Source organism: Nicotiana tabacum, chromosome 16, assembly GCF_000715075.1.
Source record: "Nicotiana tabacum cultivar K326 chromosome 16, ASM71507v2, whole genome shotgun sequence".
NCBI classification, from domain to species: Eukaryota; Viridiplantae; Streptophyta; class Magnoliopsida; order Solanales; family Solanaceae; genus Nicotiana; species Nicotiana tabacum.
The window spans coordinates 69,575,348-69,594,453 of record NC_134095.1 but is presented as its reverse complement, the minus strand read 5'-3'; positions in this window follow the sequence as shown (position 1 = coordinate 69,594,453).

The window sequence follows — 19,106 nt, the reverse complement described above, 5'->3', positions numbered from 1 at the left end:
AGATCTCCGCCATGATATTCGGTCGGTTACGGATATCATGGCCTTCTGGTTGTCGAGCTTGACTACCTGACAATATTCTTCGAAGTTAATTAAGGAGAGGACTGATCCGAATCATGTCCCTGATATCCTCGAAGGCGCGTGTTATGGTCCGAACTCAGAATGGACGAGATTCCTACATCGGTCTAGGTTCCCGGTTACCATATCTCGAGCCTGGCTTATCATGTTAGAGAGCGGGATACACTTTGAGAATGGTTTTACCCGTATATAGATAGTTCCCTTCTTTTTTGGAGAGTAGACGACGAGAAACGACATGAGCTTCTAATTCTCACCTCGATACGCCGCATCAGAAACGACAACATGAATGAAACGTGTCGTCAGTCACTTCTTAATGGCATTAAATGCTTGTCAATTGCTGGTCGGCCGCTTGGATGCGAACCGTCGTTTGAAAACTATAAATACCCCCTTCTTTATTCATTCACACTTTACATCCAAATATTATACCCTTGTTCCTTAAAAATCTTTATACTTTCTAGCACTTATATCCTGGATTTTTGAGATCTTTGTGAGAACTTTTGCTCGTCTTCATCCCAAACCATCAAGTGTACTCCTTTAACTTCCGCTTTTTCCTCTTTTCCCCTCTATTTTAAAAGAAAATGGCGAAAACTTCAAAAATAGTTCCCCAAAAAGAAACTCCTTCTACATCGCGGCCAGCTGCTGAGGAGACCGTTCTATGTACTCCCGTAGAAGAACCAGTAGCGGAACCCCCCTTGATCACGTTCATCTGTGATGACCCAATAGGACATCTTACGTTTTAGAACCAAATTTAGTGTTCTGATGCCCCAAAAACCTCATTTTATCCTTCCTCGATTTGCGTATGCAGCCTGAGCGTGTTTTCTTTAGCTTTTATGTTAAAAACTGATAAAAATAAAAAATTTGCCTAAAAATTTCATTTGAGTTGACTTCAGTCAGCGTTTTGAGCAAACAGACCCGGATTAGTATATTGATGATCCCGGTTGGTCCGTATGGTGATTTGGTACTTGGGTGTTTGCCCGGAATCGTATTCAAAAGTCCTTAGCCCGGGATATCGGACTTTGTAGAAATTTAAAAGTTAAAGGCTTAATGACTTTGAAATGTTTGACCAATAGTTGACTTTTAGATATCAGGTCCATATTTTTGTTTCGGAATTTGGTATAGGTCCGATACCATATTTATGATTTGTCTGTGAAATTTGGTGAGAAATAGAGTTGGTTTGACGTGATTCGGACGTCCGGTTGTAAAAATATAAGTTTCAAATTTTTCTTGAAATTTTTAATTGATTTGGTGCTCAATTTGTAATTCTAGGCTTTATTTTAGCGATTTGATCGCACGAGCAAGTTCATTTGATATTTTTAGACTTGTGTGCACTTTTGGTTTAGAGCCCCGAGGGCTCGGGTGAGTTTCAGATAGGCTACAGAGTGAAAATTGGACTTAGAACACTGCTGGTGTGTTTCAGATTTTGTTGCAGGCCTCAGACCTCGCAATTGAAGGGTCAATCATCGCATTTGTGGCCACTGATGGGTTCGCATTTGCGATCTACTCATCGCAATTGCGAAGAATAGCTGGGGAGGCTATAGTTCGCATTTGAGAACAAAGCTTCGCATTTGCGAGCAAAGCTTTACATTTGCGAAGTGGAGGCTGGGTAGGCAGTGATCGCAAATGTGATCAATAGGTCGCATTTGCGGATATAAGAATTCGCATTTGCGAATAAAGCAGGGGTGTGATGATCTTCGCATTTGCGAACCCCAGGTCGCAAATGCGACACCTGCAACTGATCAAAACTTAACTTAGATGAGATTTTTAGTTCATTCTTCAAATCTTCAAACTCAAGAACCTTAGAGGTGATTTTTCAAATAACTTTTCTTCCCAAATCATTGGTAAGTGATTCTAAACTAGTTTCTTTCAATCATTAATTCCTGAGATTTCAACCTAAAATCTAGAGTTTTCATGGTGGAAATTGGGAATTTTTGGTAGAATTAGTTTTTTTTTTTTTTTGAAAAATAGGAATTTAGACATCAAAATAGTTTAATTAAGTAGGAAACTGACAAAAACATGAAAATTTAACGAGGTTTTAGAAACTAGAAAAAGGGGATTCTATTTCCTTTATTAAATGTTGAATCGACGACGACTTACTCTAGGAGAAGAAAAAAATGCTTTATGGATCTGAAAGATTAAGAAGAGTGAATTTTAAAATATTTTTTATGGCATCAATTTTTATTTTTTCATGTGTTACAATATTTGTAAACAAACTTAATCGGTTGTAGATACCATGATATCCGGAAGGGAGATCGTTCAAGCAGCCATGCTCCATTACCTAAGCATATTGACACTTATAAGCTGTCCAAAAGCTGTTGCACTAGGATCTGCACACAGTGCAGAGTGTAGTATCAGCACAACCAACCCCATTATCTGGTAAGTGTCTAGCCTAACCTCGACGAAGTAGTAACAAGGCTAGGACCAGATTATCAAATAAATCTGTGCAGTTAAATCATATACAATGGAAAATAAAAGCAGGAATATATAATTAAGGATGGGAGGGGTAAACATGGAGAACATCAAATAATAACAGAATAACAACAGGTAAATATAAGGATCACCACAGTTCAATTACCAACAAGAAACAGAATAAAAGATAAGTGCACGGCATCACCCTTCATGCATTTACTCTCATCCTCGCCATAAGAATCAATAAAATCTGCACGGCATCACCCTTCGTGCTTTTACTATCGTCCTCACCATAAGAATCAATATAATCGGCACAGAACTGTACATCGTGATTCATGATATCACCCTTCGTGCTTTTACCTCACAATATTGGCACGGCATCACCCTTTGTGCATTAACACTCTCAAAATCATACACGGCTTCACCCTTCGTGCTTTACACTCTCTCACAGATATCATGCATGGCATCATCCTTCGTGCTTTAACACTCTTCCTCACCCCAAACAACAATCACAAAGCAATAAGGGCAAGAGAATCAATAAAATTACAATAAAATCCCGGTAAGGGAACAATGACAAAACAATAATATCCCGGCAAAGGAAAAGAATATCAAAAGCAATAACGTCCCGCCAAAGGAGATGATATCATAGACCTCTTCACTTTTCCACATTTACTTCACAACTAGGTTTCATGGTGTTGCTATGTTTAACACTTAATATCATTTTGATAAATTGTTATGAAATATATTTGATATTTAATGTTTTGGGCAACCACCCTTTTGTATTTATCCAAAGAAGAAAAAGTTTGGACAACCACCTTTTATTCATCGTTATCTAAGGTGATATATATCACCCTTGTGAAGATATTCCTAACCACCTCCTCTAATTTCGTCTTCTCTAGCAAAAGAAAACCTCAAAAACTCTTCTCTCATAAATTTCTACCCCCAAGTAACTAACAACACTTTTGTTGGTTGAGCCCCAAGTTACTTCTCACTTTTGAGGTAAGTTTATCAAACCCGTTTTTGAACTAGAACACTGTTAGTATTGTTTGAATTATGTAAAAAACGTGTACATGAGGTGATGAGTATGAACCCAGCTTATATGTGGCAAAATTGACCGGTTATACTCTTAGGTTACTTAATGCTTTTAGTTAGAAGTTGTTATTACTTGTTACATCTTTCGTTATTCAATTCATTCTTATATTCTTAGATTGTAGTCGTTATTTCATGCTCTAGTTTCCATTGTCGAGTTTATTCTTATGTGGCTTAATTGAAGTTATTGTTACATGCTATATCTTCCATTGTCAAAATGGTTTGAAAGTACAAGGGGGGGGGGTGAATTGTAGCCTTTTTAAATTTCTAGTCGACTACTCTTCAGACCTAGTCGACTTATGCGGAGACAGCCTGCGCAGAACTATTAGTCCTTTCGATTTAAACATGTGTTAATCACAATAAACAGTAAAGGAATAGAATATAGTATAAGAACGAAAAAGTAAATAACACCAGGAATTTTATACTGGTTCGGAATCAATGTGGTATTGTGATGACCCAAAAGGTCATCACTTATTTTAAAAATAAATTCTGTGTTCTGAGGCCTAAAGAAACTCTTTCTGTCTCTCCTCGATTTGCATGCGCAGTCTGGAAGCGTATCCGGAAAGCCGTTATGTGAAAATTTGTGAAAAATGATAAATTTTGCTTTTAAAATGAATTTAAGTTGACTTCGGTCAACATTTTGGGTTAGCGGATCCGGACCGATGATTTGACGGTCCCGGAGGGTTCATAAGAAAATATGGTATTTGAGCGTACGCCAGAATTGAATTCCGAGGTCCCAAGCCTGAGAAATAAATTTTTAAAGAAAATTGTTCTCTGAAATTTTAAGAGTTTTTGGAAATGTGAATGTATTAGAATTTGGTGGTATCGGGCCCATATTTTGGTTTCGGAGCTCGGTACAAGTCTTATATGGTATTTAAGTTGAGCCCGTAAAATTTGTTAAGAAATGGACTTGAAATGATGTGAATCGGACCATCAGTTATTAAAAAATGGAACTTAAGAGTTCATGAGGTTGTTCTTTGATTTTTATGCTAAATTCGTTGTTAAAGGTGTTAATTTGGCGATTTAATCGTACGAGTAAGTTCATATTATGTTTTTGAGTTAGTATGCATATTTGGTTTGGAGCCCCGAGGGCTCGAGTGAGTTTCTGATAGGTTTCGGGATGTTTTTACACTTAGGAAAAAAAATTGCAGGTCTCTGAAGTCAGGTCACCGCAGGGGCAAAGCCATACCTTTGCTGTCGCGCTCGATTTCTTGCTGTCCGCGGTTGAGCTCTGCGGCTGCAGTCCTTTTTATGCGGTCCACGGAGAGGGTCTGAGAGGAGAATATTTAAACGGACTTTTCAGTTATTTTTTTCACTTTTCAAAACCCTAAAACACAAGAGGCGATTTTTCAAACACTCTTTCTTCTCCCAAAACACTAGTAAGTGATTTTTAACTTATTTCTTTCACTCCATAACTTCTTTTAACAAGATTTCATCCTAGAATCTAGGGTTTTCATAGTGGAATTGGGAATTTTGGATAAAACCTAAGAATATTGAAATTTGGAGATTTAGACCTCAATTTGAGGTCGGATTCCAAAACCAAGTATATATCCGGGCTCGGGGGTAAATGGGTAATCGGGCTTGAATCCGAATTTCGGGTTTGGACTAAGAGGGACCGGGGTTGATTTTTGACCTTTTTGGGAAATTTTTTATAAAACCTATTTTTTTGCATTGGAGTTAATTCATTTAGCATTTATTGATATCGTTAAGTAAATTGTGGCTAGATACAACCGAGTTGGTGGTGGAAACAATAGGTAAAATGGTAGTTGAGGCTTGAATTGTGTTCGTGGAATCGAGGTAAGTGTTTGGTCTAACCTTAACTTGAGGGATTAGGGGTTGAGTCTTATTTGCTATGTGCTAATTGTTGAGTATGACGTATAGGCATGGTGACGAGTATCTATACGTTGGTGTCAAGTATGCCCATGAGTTATTAATGTGACTCCGTTTCGTATTATTCATGCTTTATGTGATGATTTCTATTATGGAATATGACCTGCGGAGGTATTATTGTTAATTGAACATTGTAGAGCGTTGGCTCAATTTGAGAATTTAGTTGTTGAACATTGTAGAGCATTGACTCAAGTTGAGAATCGAGTTGTGAAGTAAATGTGGTAAAGCGAAGAGGTCTATGATATCATCTCCTTTGACGGGACGTTATTGCTTTTGATATTTTTTTCCCTTGCCGGGATATTATTGTTTTGTCATTGTTCCCTTACCGGGATTTTATTGTAATTTTATTGATTCCCTTGCCCTTATTGCTTTGTGATTGTTGGTTGGGTGAGGAAGAGTGTTAAAGCACGAAGGGTGATGCCATGCATGATATCTGTGAGAGAGTGTAAAGCACGAAGGGTGAAGTCGTATATGATTTTGAGAGCGTTAATGCACGAAGGGTGATGCCGTGCCAATATTGTGAGGTAAAAGCACGAAGGGTGATGTCGTGCCGCACGATGTACAATTCTGTGCCGATTATCTTGATTCTTATGGTGAGGACGAGAGTAAAAGCACGAAGGGTGATGCCGTGCAGATTTTATTGATTCTTATGGTGAGGATGAGAGTAAATGCACGAAGGGTGATGCCATGCACTTGTCTTTTATTCTGTTTCTTATTGGTAATTGAACTGTGGTGATCCTTATATTTAACTTTTGTTATTCTGTTATTATTTGATGTTCCCCACAGCATGTCTCCCCCTCCCATCCTAAACTGTACATTCCTGCTTTTATTTTCCATTGTATATGATTTAACTGTACAGGTTTATTTGGTAGTCTGGTCCTAGCCTCGTCACTACTTCGCCGAGGTTAGGCTAGGCACTTTCCAGCACATGGGGTTGGTTGTGCTGATACTACAGTCTGCACTGTGTGTAGATCCTGGTGCAGCAACTTTTGGACCGCAGTGAGGGTGCTGTCTTCAGTCCATTCAGGCGACCCAAGGTTGTCATACAGGCGTCCGCAAGCCCTGGCGTCCCCTTTTATCTACCTACATTGTTTCTTCTATGTATTTCCGAAACAGATTGTATTTATTTTTCGAACCCTTATTTGTAGCACTCTTAGATGGTCTGTGATATTGTGACACCCAATTCTGGGTAGAGTTTTACTTAAACTTCCACAGTTTGTATTAATCTAAATTACTAAATTTCGTCTTCCACACTGTTTTGTTATCATTAATTCCACTATTTTGTTATACTATTTTTGAATTGCTAAGGGATTATAAATGAAAATGGTTAAATAAATGGACTAATTGGCTTGCCTAGCTTTCACTAGTAGGCGCCATCACGATTCCCGATGGTGAGAAATTCGGGTCGTGACAAGTTGGTATCAGAGCACTAGGTTACTTAGGTCTCACAATTCACGAATAAGCTTAGTAGAGTCTCAGTTAGGAAAAATTTCACATCTATTCTTTCCTGTCGTGCGGTTTGGTTTCTCAATGCTAATTGAAATTCTACTTTGTTCTTTCGCAAATGGCGAGAACATGCGCTTCCTCATCCACTGATCAGCAGCTCGAGCCCCCAGCAGTAGCTCCCACGAGGGGTAGAGGGCGTGGCCGAGGCCGAGGCAGGGGAAAAGCTCAACTTAGAGCAGCAGCACCAGCGGAGGAGCCTCAGGTTGAGTTTGACGATGAGGTTCCAGCCTACACAGTTCCGGGGCAAGGCCATAACTTTGCGGCCGCTCTCGATTTATTGCGGTCCGCAGTGGAGCTCCGCGACCATAGTCCTTTTTATACGGTACACGGAGAGGGTCTGAGAGGAGTATATTTAAACAGACTTTTTAGTTATTTTTCACTTTTCAAAACCCTAAAACACAAGAGACGATTTTCCAAACACTCTTTCTTCTCCCAAAACACTAGTAAGTGATTTTTAACTTATTTTTTTCACTCTTTAACTTCTTTTAACAAAATTTTATCCTAGAATCTAGGGTATTCATGGTGGAATTGAGAATTTTGGGATAAAACCTAAGAATATTGAAATTTAGAGATTTAAACCTCAATTTTAGGTCGGATTCCAAAACCAATTATATATCCGGGCTCGGGGGTGAATGGGTAATCAGGTTTTGGTTCGAATTTCGCGTTTGGACCAAGCGGGCCTGGGGTTGATTTTTGACTTTTTGGGGAAAACATTATAAAACCTATTTTTATGCATTGGAGTTGATTTATTTAGGATTTATTGATATCATTAAGTAAATTGTGGCTGGATACAAGCGAGTTGGTTGTGGAAACAAGAGGTAAAGCGGTAGTTGAGGCTTGAATTATGTTCGTGGCATCGAGGTAAGTGTTTGGTCTAACCTTAACTTGAGGGATTATGAGTTGAGTCATATTTTCTATGTGCTAATTATTGAGTACGACGTATAGGCATGGTGACGAGTATCTATACGTTTGTGTCAAGTATGCCCGCGAGTCTTATACTATGATTAATGTGACTCCGTTTCGCATTGTTCATGCTTTGTGTGATGATTTCTATTGAGGAATATGACTTGTGAAAGTATTATTGTTAATTGAACATTGTAGAGCGTTGGTTCAAGTTGAGAATTTAGTTGTTGAACATTGTAGAGCATTGGTTGGGGATCTCCCGGGAATCTAACCCGTAGTCCCAAAGTAAACAACAAGGGGGAGCTACCGGAATCCCACATCCATAGTCCCAAAAATAAATACACAACACAACCAAAAAAATCAACAGTTACATCACAACAGAAGTATCGAACATCACCGCAATACATATAACAACAACAAATGACAATAATACAAGGTAAGACAAGTAAATTAACTTAGGGGCTGTAAATCACGAGAAAATGGTAGAACCAGCTCAAAGGAACAGCCACAGAAAAGAACACTGGCATAAAGGAAATAGTTCAATAACGGAAAAACTAACACATAACAACGATCCCACAATATACAAGTCAATAATAAGGAAATCAACACGAGTCAAGTAGTTATGAAAATATAACATGACAATAGGAGAGGCAAAACTCTTAATTTAAGTCAAATAGGAGTCACATTAATCAAAGTATGAGATTCACGGGCATGCTTGACACCAACGTACAGATACTTGTCACCATGCCTATATGTCGTGTTCAACAAATAACACATAACAATTATGACACAACTCCTAATCCCTCAAGCTAAGGTTAGACCAAACATTTACCTCGCTTTGCAACCAATTCAAAATTCCAACAAGCCTTTGCCTCGCGAATTCGTGCCCGAAATTCTCAAATCTAGTCATAAATAATTCGATTCAGTCAATAAAAATTATAGGAATTAATTCCATATGAAATTCTACATTTTCCATTAAAAATCCGAAATTGCACTAAAAATTCGCCTGTGGGGCCCATGTCTCGAAATCCAACGAAATTCACAAAATCTAACAACACATTTATCCATGAGTCCAACCATACCAAAATTACAAAATTCCGATATCAGATTGGCTTTCAAATCTTAAATTTTTATTTTTGGAAGATTCGGTAAAAATTCGACTTTTCTTCCATAAATTCATGGATTCATGATGTAAATGACTATGGAATCAAGATCTATAAAGGATTTATGATAAAGAATACTTACCTTGTTCAAATTTGTGAAGACCCTTCTGGAAATCGTCCAAACCGAGCTCCCCCAACTCTATTTTTGTCAAAAATGGTCAAAACCCCCGTTTTATAGCATTTTACGACTCGGGCGCCATAGGTGGCGCCGGGTGCTGCCTGTGGCACTGGTCAGTAGCCAAAAATAATCCCGGCGCCATGGATGGCATCCCGCGCTACCTTGGGCGCTGGCGATGGAAAATTATTTTTCCCCGATACGAAAATGGGCATAACTCTCTCATATAATGTCCGAATTGGATAATTATTTTTGCTATGGCTCCGGAATTTCGATACGGATCTAATGCTTCAATAAAAACTTAATTTGGAGCTCATTTTGTTAATATGATACCACTTATTCTTGAAGAAATGACATCGAAACATTCTTGAAATGCCCAAGTTAAACTCCATTAACCATCCAAAATCCACTTGAGGCCCTCGGGACTTCAACAAAATATATCAACAAGTCTTAAAACATCATATGGACTTGCCTAGGGTTTCAAATCATTCCAAGCAAATGTTGAAACATCAATTCACACCTCGATTCAGACTTATGAGTTTCAAACTTTTCAATTTACAAAACTTGTGCCGAAACATATCAAATGAATTCGGAATGACTTCAAATTTGGCACACAAGTCATAAATGACATAATGGAGGTATTTCAATTTTCAATTGGATTCCGACCCCGATATCAAATAATCAACTCTCGGTCAAACTTTCTAAAAATTATTTCCCAACTTTTGCCAAAATGCGCTGAATTATCATACGGACTTCCAAATCCAATCTGAATATGCACATAAGTCCAAAATTATCATACGAAGCTATTGGAATCATCAAAATTCCATTCCAAAGTCATTTACATAAAAGTCAACTCTCCGGTCAACTGTTTTCTTTTAAGCTTCTTAAATTAGAATTTGTTCTTCCAATTGATCCCAAATTATCCGAAAGCCAAAATTGATTACAGACGCGAGTTATAATACATGTTACGAAGCTTTTTGAGGTCTTAAGCCATTGAATGGGACGCTAATTCTTAAAACGACTAGTTGGGTCATTACACCTATGCACCCTCCAATATTCTTTTATATAGTGTTCCCTTCGTAGAACCCCTCTTTCCTTTTCTTAATAGACTTCCTTGATTGGTGTAAAAGATTTGCTCTCTAAAATAAACCATGCTATTTTCTTCCAATAAAATATTTCCTTTTTGATAGATCTCAATATATCTTTGACTCATTTCTTGATCTTGAAAAATAATCTCTTTCTATAATAGAGAATATACTATACTCCTAATATATTTTCTTTCCATAAGAAATATATTCTTCCTTGCCTTGTAATATCTCTTCCATATAGTATATTCCTTCCACAAAATAATAGATCTTCTTCATGATTTTAGCAACTTTCCTTTCAAGATATTGAAGAGCTTTCCATCCATAATTTCCATAGATTCTTCTTCTGATATTGTAGTAAGTAATTCAATATTTGAATTTTCACTTTCAAATATTATTCCTTATATGACTCTTGGGATTAAATCTCTGAAAATAATCTTCCTTGATAAATTCTTTACATGATATTCTCTCTCCCATATTTGTCTGGATGTTTACCAGCATCTTCTTTCTTGAATAAATCTGTACAAAAATAAGATTACCACAAGTAAATATTCTTTGATTTATATTGGTTTGCTATCATCAAAATTAATACGTGAAACCTTGAAGCTAACAATCTCCACATTTTTGATGATGGCAAACTATTGGGTATAAAATAAGAAATTTTTTCAAAGACTTAATTATAGGCAGTGATAAGCTGTAAGCTAGATAAACTGGTTACTTCCCTGAAGTATTCCTCTTAAAATGCATATACTACATCAAGTGTGAACTCCCCCTCACTGTATGCATTCCTCAGTTCTGCTCCCTCTGTCTCCATACATTCTATCTTTTTCGAACTTTTGTACACATTATTTCTACCTCTTTTGTCATCATCAAAAGGGTGAAGTAACTTGTAAGGAATATGCAAATAAAAGTATAACTATAACTTATAATCATCCTGGGAGTTATAAAAAATATGGAGTAATAATTCCCTTTAAGAGCCGTAAGCAGAAAGAAAAATCTAACAAAATTTTAAGCTAGTTGACATCTTTTAATCTAACCAAAATATCCAAAGTGTTAACCCAAAGCTAAAAAATATTGAATTATCATTGTAGGTAGACTAACAAAATATTCTAGACCACAGAAGAACATCATTTCACATTATTGAATGCTTAGCAGAGATTAAAAAAAACGCACAGGATACTTGATTTTTTCAAAACATCATTTAGCATATAAGACGGTGTAATTGCATATAGTTACTTGAAAAATGCTCGATGATTTAAAAAGATTAAGAAACTTTTGATATCCTCACATGTTAAACTTTCAAGAAACATTTGAGCAAAAACTTAAGACCCGTAGAAAGATTACAACATATTAATGCATATAAGAGTCAAGTAATGGTCATATATTCATATAAAAAAAATGGGATCATATCACCAAGGAGAAGGATATTCTCATCAAAATATTTATCCTTTTCATGACATGAGAATATTAAAAATCTCCATCCCATTTTTTATTTCAGCCCACTTTGTTGCCTGCAAGGTTTGCATCTGAAAATATTCTACTAGATCAAAGCAATTAATTCTTGCATACAATAATTCATAATTTAGAATCAACCAAAGATCCTTTGTGGCACTATAAAGAGATATTATGGGATCATGTATATATGTCATAAAGATGCAATAGAGAGTCGGTCATACTTTGGTACTTTATTCGATCGTTGGACTTACTAATTTTCTCCTTGTTTCGCATTATTTGGAATGTGAAGATAAAGGTAAATTCTCCATTATACTCATTTCCGACCCGATCATCCACCAGAGGCTTAAAAATACTTGACATGCTTTTAGTTAGTATTACAAAAAAATATGCTCTTGTAAATACATCTTTGGAAAGAATAATCGTCAGATGATAACCATGAATTTTTTTCAAAAGGTAACTAGTCTTAGTCACACGAATGTGATTCAAAAAACTTTCAATTCCAGAGAGAGGCTAGAGAATAAAGTTATGCAGTTTTCAAACCTTTTAAAAAATATTTTAACATCCATACAAAAATACTTTATAAACTTAATAAGCACATGAAAAATGATATTCTAACAAAACTCTCAAGGGAGAAACATACCTTATTGTCGTGAATCCTTGGGTTACAAGTTTACACATATTTTTTACAACCTTATCAATCTTATCCAGCTTTAGATATCCATGATTGCAACTTATTTTTTTGGTACTGGATTTCCATATTGTTGATTCTTTCAGCTTCGCTCAACAAATCTTGTATTACTAGGATCCATCATTCATCGTTTAACGCTTCTTCATGACTGTCTAGTTGAACTAGAATAGATATGTCACTAGTAATTTATTTCAAGCTATCCACTGTAAGTTCTCCATCCTTATTCACAATTTGCTTAGAAAAATATTAGAATAAGGAAAATGCGCATGATGAGATTTCTTTACGACTAATGAATAAGAAATATATCAAGAGTCTTACCAAGACAGTTGCAAAAAGGAAATAAGATAACCAAAAATTTGATTTTTCTTCCTTCCCATAGCTCAAACATAATTTCATTCAAGATAAGATCCAATGAAAATATTAAAGCACATATAAGCCAATGATGACAATTTATGCAAAAATGATGCTTTCTTTTCAAGGTTAAACAACTTTCTTAGATTTGAATGAAATATTGAAACTTTCACTAAGAGAATGGATATAAGAAGTAATTCTCTTCACAAAATATCTTTAGCTCACAACTACATGAAAGGAATGCATGCATGCACGCTTGCTTATCCTAATGCCTATAAAAATGGCATAGTTCATGCAAGATAATCGTTATTATTCAAATATCTAAGTGAAGGATAAGATTAAAATCAAACATAATAGTAGTATATTGCAGCTAGTCGACTCAAGCAATATGTAGTTGTACATATCATAAAAAATATTACTAGATACATATCACCTTATAACACATCCGAAGGAATTTGAATAACCTGTAGTGATACCAATCACTTAAGCTTTACCATCACGTGTAATAGTTCATTCATCATTTGTAGAGTATATATGAACTTTGAAACATCTTTAAGCTGGACTTAGAATTCCAGTAAGACAAATTAATTTTTTGGTACCCAAATCATTTTGGGTCCTTCATGGTTAGTGGATTGTGTAATTTGAGATACATGTAACTATTTAGGTCTCCAAACTTATTTTAATCTAACATAACTTTTGGCATAATTGCATGTAAATACTTTATGCCCAGAATTGCCACAGTAATGATATGTAATATGAGAAGAAGAGTGTTTACCTGCAACTGCCTTATTAGTTGACTTGGAGCTTTCCTCAGTCAACTTGTTCAAAGTAGGACGTTTACTAGTAGATCCCTTTCGGTCGACTTACAGCTGTTAAGCCAAGAAAACGACTTTGATCGATCAATGTAGTGGCTGGGGGATTTGTGCAAGCTGCTTATTTATTTGCGAAGCTCAAAATTTTCTTCTTGAAGTAAGTTGTTCTCCACCACATATTTTTTAATCTGAATATCCCACTCATTGATCGATGAAAACTGTCTTCCACATGCCAGCGATGAGATGAAAACTGCCCCCATTCAGTGGTTCCCACTTTTCATTTCTCAACTTGTTATACTCTTCAAGTTGGATCTCCCAATCTTTCTTCTCATGTGTCAACATCTTATATTCTTCAAGTTGGATCTCCCAATTCTTCTTTTCCTTCCCCAACTTATGATATTCATTTAGAACTTTCTTAAGGTCATTGAGAACCAATTCCATATCATCCTGCAATTCATTACATTTATCGCAATACGTAATTGGAGTGGGACATACCTTGTTAATTTCTCCCATTGCCATGAAACATTGATTCTCTATTCTTTCATAATTGTTTTCTTCTTCAGATTCATCCTCTTCGCTCCAAGATTTGTGATTCTTTTTCTTGAGATAACAATCCAGAATAGCATTAAAGCACGCCTCGTCAGTTTCTTCTCTTTTCTTGAGACATATGTTTGTCATTTCTTCTTGATCATCCTCGTCTCTCCAAGTTGAGATTCTATGATATTTTTTCTTGAGGCTAGGATATTTTAATTTCATATGTCCAGGTTTACCACATTTGTAGCAGCATATGTTCTCTTGTTGTTGAACCTTATTCTTCTGATTCTTTTGATGATTCCGGATGATTGAGATTTTTTATTTCGCTTCTTTCTACTCTTCCTTTTTCTTATCCTGGGTATCACGTCCAAGTCTTCTCGATCTTCACCATTTTCATATTCTTTAAGAGTTGACATGGATTCAATTTCCCTAACTTTGTTGCCGTCCCCATAAATATTTTCTAATCTGTCCCATATATCTTTAGCAGTCTTACGGGTAGATATTCTCTTATATTCTTCTTCACTAATCGCACAATAGATCATGTTGATTGCTCTAGCATTTGTTTGCATAATATCCAACTGTTCTTTTGTGCAGTCAAATATGGATGCCCTTTTTACTAGCTTCTTTCCATCAGTGTTGTTTTGAATAGGTCTTGGTCCATTGTTAATAACTAGCCATGCTCGATAATCTATTGATTGAACATAAACCTTCATTCTTTCTTTCCAATAGCTATAGTATTGACTATTTAAGTACAATGGCCTTCTTGTTGAGTATCCCTCTTGAAGTACGTTTCCAACAATTTGATTACCTGCCATCGATCTTTTCTCACTTGATGTTAAGCAAACAAAAATAAATATGTGAGACCTGCTCTGATACCAATTGAAAGTACAAGATGGGGGGGGGGGGAATTGTAGCCTTTTTAAATTTCTAGTCGACTACTCTTCAGACCTAGTTGACTTATGCGGAGACAGCTGCACATAACTGTTAGTCCTTTCGATTTAAACAAGTGTTAATCACAATAAACAATAAAAGAACAGAATATAATATAAGAGCGATAAAGTAAATGACACCAGAAATTTTATACTAGTTCGGAACCAATGTGGTATCTTAATCCAGTCCTCTTGGGTTGCAAGAGTGTTGTCTTTTAGAGCTCTTTGTAAATTGAATTGAGCAACCTTTGTGGTTTTCAGCGGTCACCACCAATGTTGACAGGGTTGGTTTTTACTCGCTCACCAACAACGAACAAGAGTTGGTTTTCACTCGCTCACCAATAACGACCCTTTGATTTTCACTCACTCACCAAAGAAACGAATAATGACACAACCTCGCGGACACACTGCCTCTCCAATATTTTTTTGTCTCTCTTCTCTCTTTTGTGCACACAGTAAATCTTCTAAAATGAATTACAATATTTGTTAAGAGTAGAATAAAGAACTTGTAGTTGGATAGACAATTGTATACAAGGTTGCATGCTTTCTTCCTTTGTAGATCTCCTTTTTATAGCCTTTCAATGTCTTTTGGCTATTACATAACCCAAGGATATTTAGAAATGATTCTCTTGATCATCGTGAATGGGTCTTCAAGAATATTTGTTTTCCTTTCTTTATTGAATCCTTCCTTGGTTACTGATAGTAGTCTTTGTCAATTGATACTCTATATTTTGTCTTAATCATGTTCTTTTCTAATTTTATTTGCTTCCATAAATTTCCATGACAATATTTGAAAATGTCCTTTGAACTTGGACACTTTGTACTTCTTGCCTTCTGAGTGTGAGTCTATGACACCCGCTACTTTCTTGTAATTGCTCACAAAATCTTGCTTAGCTGATTTTGTGGAGTACATGTTGATGCCATTTATTTCATTGTGGATAATATGACATTGGAACTTCCTTTGCTACATAGCTTCCTTTTGAACAGGTACTGATCATATCTTTATGGCTTGACATATGCACCCTCCAATATTCTTTTATATAATGTTCCTTCTGTAGAACCCTCTTTCCTTTTCTTAATAGACTTCCTTGATTGGTGTAAAAGATTTTCTCCCTAAAATAAATCATGCTATCTTCTTCCAATAAAATATTTCCTTTTTGATAGATCTCAATATATCTTTGACTCCTTTCTTGATCTTCAAAAATAATCTCTTTCTATAATAGAGAATATACTATACTCATAATATATTTTTTTTCCGTAAGAAATATATTCTTCCTTGCCTTGTAATATCTCTTCCATAAAGTATCTTCCTTCCACAAAATAGTAGATCTTCTCCGTGATTTTAGCAACTTTCCTTTCAAGATGTTGAAGAGCTTTCCATCCATAATTTCCACAATTTCTTCTTCTGATATTGTAGTAGGCCATTCAATATTTGAATTTTCACTTTCAATATTATTCCTTCTATGACGCTTGGAGATTAAATCTCTGACAATAATCTTTCTTGATAAATTCTTCACATGATATTCTCTTTTCCATGTTTGTTTGGATCTTTACCAGCATCTTCTTTCTTGAAGTACAAAAATAAGATTACCCCAAGTAAATGTTCTTTGATTTATATTGGTTTGTTACCATCAAAATTAATGCTATATCTTTCACTAGCAAGTTCATTACGCTTTAACCGAAATTGCTAGTAAATATTCTATCCATCGTTGCTGAGTTACTCTTATATGTATTCAATTGAAGTGGTTAGTATACGTCATGCCTTTTATTATTAAGTTCATTCATAAGCAAGTAATGGAAATTGGACTTACTATGAGTTATTAACCTGTTTTAGTTGAAGTAGTTGTTTTATGGAGTATCCTTCATTGTTGAGTTATTTTTCTTTTTATTTTATTGTTATTGGGATTCTTGACATTGTGGTTGAGCTATGGGCAATGTGTTGTGGTGACATCGGTATTGTTGTTTTAGAAAGGTAGTGGCCTATGGGTACTTATGGTATGAATTGATATATCATGTTTTTATGATGTTAGCACATGTGGATTGATTATAACTATACGGAACATAAGGTTAGCATCTCACTATTGTTGATTATGCGGAGTGATCCGGGTGGATATTGTAATTTATTATCTGGACGGAGCGATACGGGTGACTATTCTGTTTATCGTTTGGGCGGAGCGATAAGGGTGGCTATTATACGGAGTGATACGGGTGTCTATTATGATTTATTTTCTGGAGAAGCGATAAGGATGACTATTATGATATTCTCAATGCGGAGAGATGAGGGTGGCTATGTTAGGGATGATATCTGACGACCTAGGGGCATAATGTTGATGATATTCGTGTGATGGTGTGATTTTCCTTGTGTATGTGATGCACCTTACGTGACTTGTTGTGTTGTTTTCAATGAACTCCTCGATGTCCTTGATATTACTTGTTGATTTAGATCGTAATGGTACACTCGCATAAGCATATACTGTAGAATGTCGTCTACACTAGTTCAAGAGTATGAAACTTGACATTCATTGATTAGCACATGTATTCTTGTATTATTTGCATCCATTGTGATATTAAGCATATGACCATGCCAGGCGGATTGTGATGTTGAGCTTGTGACCACGCCAAGCTGATTGTGATATTAGAGCATGTGACTATGCTGGATGGATTGAGATATTGGCACGTAAGTTGTCCATGCCGTTGTGATTAATAATGTGGGCAAGAGGTGCCATGGGTACATGATTTGTGATTTGGGACTCATGACTTGTGACTTTTAGATGAGGTATCTCGGAGCAATTTTGGTTATGAAACTTGTGTTGGAATGGCTTGATTATTCGGTTGTCACTTGTTGACCTTATTTGATTTCACTGGTACTTTAATGGTGTTCTGATTACTTTACTGTTTTTATCACATATTTATTCATTATTTCCATTTACTGAGGCTTGTTCCAATTATTAGCTTTATACTTATATACTGCACAGGTTATTATGTTTAGTAGATGTCTTGACTTGTACCTCGTCACTACTCTACCGAGGTTAGTCTTGATACTTACTGGGTATCGACCGTGGTGTACTCATACTACACTTATGCACTTTTTTGTGCAAATCCATGTATTGGAGATAATGGACTCAGGCAAAGTTAGCTACTTGATCGCAAGGATTCAAGGTAGAGCTGCTTAATTGCCGCAGTCTCTTTGAGTCCTTTTCCTTTTGATTGTATTGTTAATTCGTTATCCGAACAGTATTGTATTTAATTTTTGATAAATTCCTATGTATTCATCTAAAGTTCATGACTTTGTACTGTCTAGTCTTGGGAGGATTGTTTTGATTAGCGCCGTGTGGGCTTGTATCACCTTCATATCGGTATTTATATCAATCTTTATTTTAAAAATATCTTGTTTAAGATAGAATAAAATTAAGTAGAATTGCTTAAGTAAGGTAGTCGCTTCTTTTGATACCGCTGTGCGAGAAGAGCGAATGAACATAAATCTTTTCGAATATCATGAATATCCTTTCTTGCTCTTTCCCGGTTCCGTGTTTATGGTGATAGTGCTGGTTATACTTGTCGATTTATAAGTCTTTTTTTTGTTTTTTCTACTTTTTTGGAAGCAAAGAATGTTGCAACGATTTTCCCTCTTAAAGAATATCTCACCCAAGGTGTATATATCTATATGCCTTTTCATTTATCTAATTCTATTAATAGTAGGAGTATCACTTGGATACCTCTTTATGGATGAACTTCAAAGGGCGCCCTAGACGCAATTAAAAAACAACGCTAACGAGCAAGAAAGGCCCCCTTACTCTAGATAGCGCATTAGCACTTTACTAATAACATATATAGGGATGACTTTTTTCAGCTTGATCGGAATTGATTCTATGATTGAATAGCAGAAGTGCTACTTAGTAGTAGAAGCTCGGAGAGACATACAGAGATGGGACTCTTTCATACCTGCTAACTCCTAGGATGAGAAGTAGGTCCCTTGTTTTTGGCAAGAAGAGTTCCAACCTTTGTTGCCCCTCGGTAGAGTGAGTCTACTTAGCAAACAGGCAGGACGCGAAGATCTATTGATCAATATGAATCTCGAGAATGGATGGTTGATCACCGCCTCCTT